Source organism: Myotis davidii, unplaced genomic scaffold (assembly GCF_000327345.1).
Source record: "Myotis davidii unplaced genomic scaffold, ASM32734v1 scaffold41, whole genome shotgun sequence".
Lineage (NCBI taxonomy): Eukaryota > Metazoa > Chordata > Mammalia > Chiroptera > Vespertilionidae > Myotis > Myotis davidii.
This window is the reverse complement of record NW_006292344.1, coordinates 2,879,335-2,886,974: the sequence shown is the minus strand read 5'-3', so window position 1 is coordinate 2,886,974 and position 7,640 is coordinate 2,879,335.

Genomic DNA, 7,640 nt, shown 5'->3' with positions numbered 1-7,640 from the left:
AGAGGTAGAGAGACAGCATCTATCATTTTATATATGAAGGGTTTTGAAAATGATAAAGTAATACAAATATTAAAGTTGACATTATTTTTTTTTTCAATAGAGATTATTATTACATATGGAATGGTTATTTTTGAATCTCAATGTCACCTGGAAAATTCTGGAAAATAAGGTAAGAAAAACTCTTTTTTTTGGTAAAAATTCAGTGTTGATTATAAAATAATATGCACAATTTATCTGCAAGTCCCTCCCAAAGCATTGGTATTTTAAATGGGATCAGCATATGGCTTCCCATGATGTTGACTTTGAAGGAAATTGACTTTATGGTTCATTCTGTGTTTATTTTAACAAATCAAGCTCTGATTACATGTTGTGTGGTAAACTCTGAAGCCTGGCAGTCTTTCAGAAGCAGAATGTCAAGTTAGTGACCCATGTTTTCTTGTGGGTACATTGGGACTGAAGTGGGGGAAAATGGAGGTTTTATTTCTACAACTTACGCAAGATTTTATTTATACAACTTACAACCTACTTTCTCTTAAAAGTAAGAGGAAGGAGTTGTCTATAGAATTTTTAAACATACACTTGTATACTTTTACAGTACCTTAAAAGTAATAATTTAAAGTTCAAAAGTGGTTTGGAGATTAAGTTAATTTTAAATATAAATTGTCCTATCCCCCAAATGTAAATTGGCCCAGATCAGTTTATTACTTAGATCCTAAATGTTTTCAAAGACTAGGGTGGTAAGAGGATCAGATTTAATAGAATAAAGGAATTAAGGTATTGGTTTGGCTAATTGCTCTCTCTCTCTCTTTTCTCTTTCTTTCTTTCTTTCTTTCTTTCTTTCTTTCTTTCTTTCTTTCTTTCTTTCTTTCTTTCTTTCTTTCTTTTTTTTTCCAGGCGAACCATTTCATCACTGCATTTGGTCTTACTTTCTCCATTTATCAAATGGGTTGGGAAAGTTGGGCAGTATCCTTCTACTCACTATTTTTTTAAAATCCTGCATTTTCTTCATGATTCGTTCCTTTGGGTAAATGCAGAAAGAGAAGACATATGCTGGACAGACTAAAGCAGGAAGTTCCCTCGGGAGCTGGAGCATGTGGATCAACTCTGCTGTGCCTGGAATTGTTATTATGCTGCAAGATGCCCGAAAACAACAAGGCCAGTCTCCTGCTCTACTGGCTGAGGCTGGCTGACATTTCTAGGCAAAACCAACAAGCTCTGAGTAAGCTGAGACCTTTAATGACCCCTGAGGGAGCTTGGAAATGTGTTTGGGAACTGGAATTTAACTTTATCCCAGAGATAGATGTAGGGAGAGGGGGAGTAATTCTTTGGGGGGACCAATAGGAATGTGATAACAGTATTTTTAAAATGAAAGAATCAGGGACTACTTATTGCTGGAAGGACTCTCAAAAGTCTAGTTCCAGACCTTTCTTTATTGATGAGGCTAAAAGAGGACCCAGAGAGAAGTTTCTTGACCTAAGGTATCACAATTAGCCCATGGCAGAGCCAGCACCAGATCTAGGACATCCTAATTTAATGTCCAAGGTTATTCTATAACTTAATTTGGTTCACTCATTTAAATAGCATTTTCTGTAATATAGGCACAACGTTGAGATCTACTAAATCTCTTTCTTCACAAGAGGTTAAGAGGATGATGATCATTAGGTATCTTTTTGAACTGATTTTTCATTTATTGGACAATCTGCACATTGTCAGGAGCTGCTAATAAAAAGTAATTTAGAGCTCAGTTGATGTGGTTTAGTGACTGAGCAAGGACCTATGAACCAGGAGGTCACAGTTTGTTTGATTCCTAGTCAGGGCACATGCCTGGGTTGTGGGCTTGATCTCCAGTAGGGAGCATGCAGGAGGCAGCCAATCAATTATTTCCCTCTCATCATTGATGTTTCTATCACTTTATCCCTCTCCCTTCCTCTCTGAAATCAATAAAAATATATTTTTAAAATGTTTTAGAAAAAAGTAATTTAGATGTGAACACAGCAGGAGCAGCATGGTGTGGGAGGCAGATGTTGAAAGAAACCACAGGCGGACCCCCTGTCAGGTTGGCAAGGAACAGGTGGTCAGGTAATCAGGAGCCTGGAATCCATTTCCAGGAGCCAAATAAATGGTGAAGTCAGAATCTGAAGTATTTAGGTATGAGTGACAAGTTCTCCAGCAGAGCCACATTGGTGAATTTTATGGGTTCTGCCAATGTTTTCATTTGAATGAATTTCTTAAAACAGAAGAAGAGTCTCAACAGCCCCAGCAGAGGTATATTTAAATGCTACCCAGAGAAGTGGGGATGCCAGTGTGCAGGGTACCACAGGTCAGACCATTCCTGATGAAAATACTGTTGGAGATAGTCCCCAAAGAGGAAAATGGTGTTAAGTGCAGGCAAAGCAGCCTAGAATAATGAGAGAGGCAGGCAACCAGCACTAGAATTTAGTGGCTTACGGTAGCTGAAACTTTATTGCTTTAATATGTGCATCTGTATTTTTCCCTGTGATCCCAGCAGAAGATGAGTCTGATATCTAGTAGAAGAAGGCTGGAGAGGTTTGTTAGAACAAATCCTCTGTGGACAGGTGCTAAAACGAATTCCTGTCTGGAGACCCTAAGAGAAGTATGCACTCTTCAGTAAGTGGGCTCTGAACTCAGATTCAAGTCCTGACTCCCCAACTCATTTGCATTGTGAACATTTAAACATTTTCTACCAAAATGTCTTTATTTGTAAAGTCTGCATAATAATATATCCTTTATTTCTCCCCATCCTCCAACCCAAAAGATCAAATAAAATCACAAAATGTTCCCAGCTCAAAAATCTTAATTAATGTTACTTAAATCTGAACAAAGATGAAAGTTTAATGCTATGAAGGAATTCAACACAGATTCTCTACCACTCAAATAATAGCTTTATATTTCTTCCTGTGCTTTTTGTATTTGGCCTTCTATCTAGGTCCCCATTACAATGTGGAAACTGCAGCAGCCTATGTTTTCCTGGAAATGGGTACATGATACAATTCAGGAAGCTGAGGCCAGAGAGGGGAGACACTTATAGCTCTGCTGCAGTGAAGATAGGCGCCAGAGTCGGCTTGCAGACCAGTCAGAAGCAGAGTAGACCTTCCGGAAGGAAGTTCCTGACGACTGATCTGAAACACTTTTGTGGGTCAGATTTAGGGTTACAGAATCAGCAAGCAGCAGGCTGAAATTCAGCCAGGTGTCCAAGAGCAAAGCAGTCAGCATCAAGGCTGGCTCTAAGATGAGACAAAGGGTCTAACAGCAGAGAGATGAAGCTAACCCCAAGCATTCTGTCAGCAAGAACTAAGTGCTGGTCCAGGCAGGTTACTGGCTTAGTGATGCCTTACAGGTGGAAACAGGGGCTGGGTTTAGAAATGGTCTTTGAGCAAACAAGGAACAGCAGGAGCACCACTTCAGAGGCTGTGGGGTGATTATTCTAATTAGATAAAAAGAATGTTGGAGGGGAGCTCCTATTTTCCTTATCTGTGTTCATGAGGGAAATTCTAGAGTAATATTTCAGAAGTTTCCTAGCTTTCCTGAGAGTGGCCAAGTTTGAATTGAGGATGTGGGCAGCAGAAGGAATAAACAGGCCATTTACTGCATATTAAAACCCATACCCTCCAAACCTGCTTTTCAGCAATAATGGTAATATTTGGGTATTTATTACTCCCATTTCTGGGTCTACCCAAGTGGTTCCAAAATTGAAGTTGAAAAAAAAGATAAATGACTAGTTATTAACCTTAATATACCCAAACAAGAAAGGACAAAGTGTTGGTTTCTAAGACAAGGATTTAGTTTCTAAACTAGAGTTTAAAGGCAGAGCAGACTGGTAAGAGAGAATGCAGAATGAGTTCAGAACGTGGACTCAGAACCTGAATTCAGCACCAATTCTGCTATGAAGTATTCAGGGATGGAGATGGGAAGGGGGTCTCAAAGATCGGCAGGGCACGGGGGTAATCTCAGAATGATGGATTACATACACATACAGAATAATCTTCTCTCCCAGAATTTCTAATAGGTAAGGTTTTTCCTTGCATCCATCTGAAGCAATCTGGCATCTCTTATGTAGATATGGTTGAAGACCTGTTTATGTTCTCTGGTGGTCATGACTGTTTCTATCCGCATTACGTCACCTATCAAGTTGAGTTCACAGTCATAGTCAGCCTCTGTCTAAAACTCTAATACATATGGTTTCTCTCTTTCTCTCTCTCTCTCTCTCTCTCTCTCTCTCACACACACACACACACACACACCACCTTGTTTATATTTATCCTGAAGAACAATTTTATCAGTCTGTGACTCTAGCTGAATGAGAAACATACAGCAAAGTTGGTGATGAAAGAAAACATGTGGTCCAAGTTTAACCAAAGCAGAATGTTGACGGCAGCTATGAAGACAGTTAAGGCTTGGAAAGAGGCAGCATAGTGGAGTGGGAAAAGCACTAAATAGGTCCTGGCCTTGTAATTTTCAAACTGGCCTTTGGCAAGTCATTTCTCTTTTATGAGACTCAACTTTCTCAATGGTATAATTATAACACTAATGCCTTATTCAAAGAGACCCTTAAAAGTTAAATGACTGCATGTCTGTGAAAAGAACTGGTCTGCTACCCGGCACATAGGATCTGCCCAATTCTCTGGGTTTACATCTGAATTGTGTTTTTAGCTTCAATTATTTTGGGAATAATTAGAGTACTTTATTTCACTTGTTTTGTATTCAACTAAAATGCGAGTCTCCCAAGGAATACTACTAGAATGCCTCCACGACTGGAGTGTGGGCACAGAGTACTTGCGGTGTTTTGTTTGATTTGGAATTTTAAAGCCCAATCAGGAATTAAGGTATGTACAGCGACAGGGCTATTAAGGAGACTGGAAAGGAACAGACAGTCCTGGAATGTGGCAGCTCCTGTTTGATTTTAAATGTAAGTTAAATATTAATTTTTTCTAAAAAAAACACTCTTCTTCTAGGGAGGCCTTTTTTTTTCTCTCCCTCTCTCTCCTTCCCTCTCTTATGTTGACAGACTGTTAGTGGCTTGCCTTTCACACTAACTTACTTGGAGAAAAAAAAGTCTTCAGATGATCCTATTTGTATAAGAGGGAAAAAACAAGTCTTCAAAACAGCTCCCTTGTCGCCAGCATCAACAGCAGCTGAACAGGGTTGGGTTGTTGTGTATTGAGAATTATTCCTTTCATTTCCAAGGAGTCAAAGCTGTTTGGGGCAAGCAAGAGCCCTGGTTACACATGATCAAAATAACCTAATATTAGATTTGCTTATTGAAAGAGTCCACTATCAATGGAGTCTCCTGCTGGAGTTTGAGTACATTTTTTTTTTTATTGTTCCATAAGTATTTTGCAGGAAACAGAGGAGTCATCTTTGAAAAGCAAAGCTGATTTGGGGAAAATAGTAAGAATTTGAAGAGCTCTTTTCTGAATTCCTTCCTGCTGGAGGTTCCCTAAAGCAAGCTGGTGCCATGATGCTGTTGACTTGTAAACAGAAGTCAAAAGGAAATTCAAGCTTCTGTCAAGTTTCATTCCAAATAAAATAAAAAAGGAAGTGGTTGAATCCCTTTTAACATTTTTGAATGGATTTTCTTGGGTTTCGGCTGTTCTCTGATCTTATAAAAAATGGGAAACAATAGAGAAATCACAAGTTTCCAATTCATACCTATCTTAGCAGGAATTTCAACATCTGATGCTTCCAATGTCTCCTTTTCTCAAACCATCATTTCTGTCTTTCTTTTCATGCTTTCTTTCTCTTAAACAAAAAAATAACAGGGCTATATCATCCAATGCTCCATGACATTCAACACACATTTTAAATTTTGGTATATAAAATCAAGTACACTGCTCCTGTTACTACCTAACTATGTGACCAGAGGGGCCTAAATGTCCTCATTTGTAAAAAAAAAAAAAAAAAAAAAAAGCAATTGAATAAGACTTGCAGAGCTCAAACTATATTCTATCCCAGGGTTCTTCAACTTGTACATTGTTGATACTTTAGGCTGGACAATTCCTTGTCATGGGAGGCTGTCCTCTTCGTCTAGGGATGATTAGCACATTAGATGCCAGTAGTACAACTGTACTCCCCTGCCCTAGTGACAACCAACAATGTCTTCAGGGGAGAACAATCACTAAAACACTGATTCTCAAACACTGGTGGCTATCAGAACCCCTGGGGAACTTAGGTGAAAACATAAAGACCCAGATTTACTTCTATTTCAAAAGCCAGGGCCTCTATGTATTTTATTAGTTTTTTTGTTTTGTTTTGTTTTTTTGTTCACAACAAAGATTGGCAACCATTGTTCATAAGGAATTGTATTGACGGAGTTCAATGTATGATTCTTGCACCAAGAGAAACTTGTTAGAAATGAACATTTTGACGAGCATCACCAAGGAACTTGTTAGAAATGAACATTTTGAGGCTCCATCCCAAACTTAGTGAGTCAGAAACTCTGAGAGGGAAGTCAGTTGACTAGGAAATGGCCCTAGTAGAGAAGTGCCATCTTGGCACACCCAGCAAGACATGCAGGAGTTCGAGAGATCCAGGGAGGATTGTCTTTCTCAACACAGAGTTGATTCCACTTGGCAGAGCATCCCTTGAAATCAACTTCTTGGCCCTGTATGACTCTTATCTCCATATTGCCATGAACTTTGATCCTCATCTAGGCTTCAAAGGCAGATCAGATTGTCCTTGGGAAAGGCAGATGGAGAGATGGTACATCTCAGATTCATGAATCCTCCACAGCACCTGGAGCACTGAATTATTTTCTGAATTAAGACATTGACTCTAGATCAGTGGTTCTCAATCTTTGCTTCATATTAGAATCACCTAGGGCAGTGGCCGGCAAACTGCGGCTCCTGAGCCACATGCGGCTCGTTGGCCCCTTGAGTGTGGCTCTTCCTAAGCCTCAGGAGTACCCCAATTAAGTTAATAACAACGTACCTACTTATATAGTTTAAGTTTAAAACATTTGGCTCTCAAAAAGAAATTTCAATTGTTGTACTGTTGATATTTGGCTCTGTTGACTAATGAGTTTGCCGATCATTGACCTAGGGAACTATTTAAAATTTCAATGCTCAGGCCATACCCCAAATTAATCAAATCACAGTATCTCAGAGTGAGAGGCAGATATCACTATTTTTGCCTTCTTGGGTGATTCCAATGTTCAAGCAAATTTGAGATGTTAATTGAACACTTTCTATAAAGTCAGGTAGGATTTGTACAGAGGTAGATAAAGTAGTAAGGCATGTAGCACATGTCTTAAAAGCACATGGTCTGTTTTGGGGTCAGCAGAAAGTTTGGTATGGCTACAGCCTATAAGTTTTTTTACTCTCTGCCAATGTCAACTCCTCCCTAAGTTTTCCTAGATCCTTCCACCAGAAATCTTTGCAGGCTCTGAATTTCTATAGCACTTTGAATCTAATCGAACATGTACCACACCCTACCTTATATCATAGCCCTGTACTTCATGTTTATCTCCTATACAACATTGTTAGATTCAGGGAGAAGGGCCCTGGCTTATTTGTCTCTTCTCTCCACTAGAACACCTACTTTGAGAGTAGGCATCCAAAGATATGAATTTAATAGACAAATATTAAATAATGTGTAAAAGTCACAGGATGTAAAGGTAATCT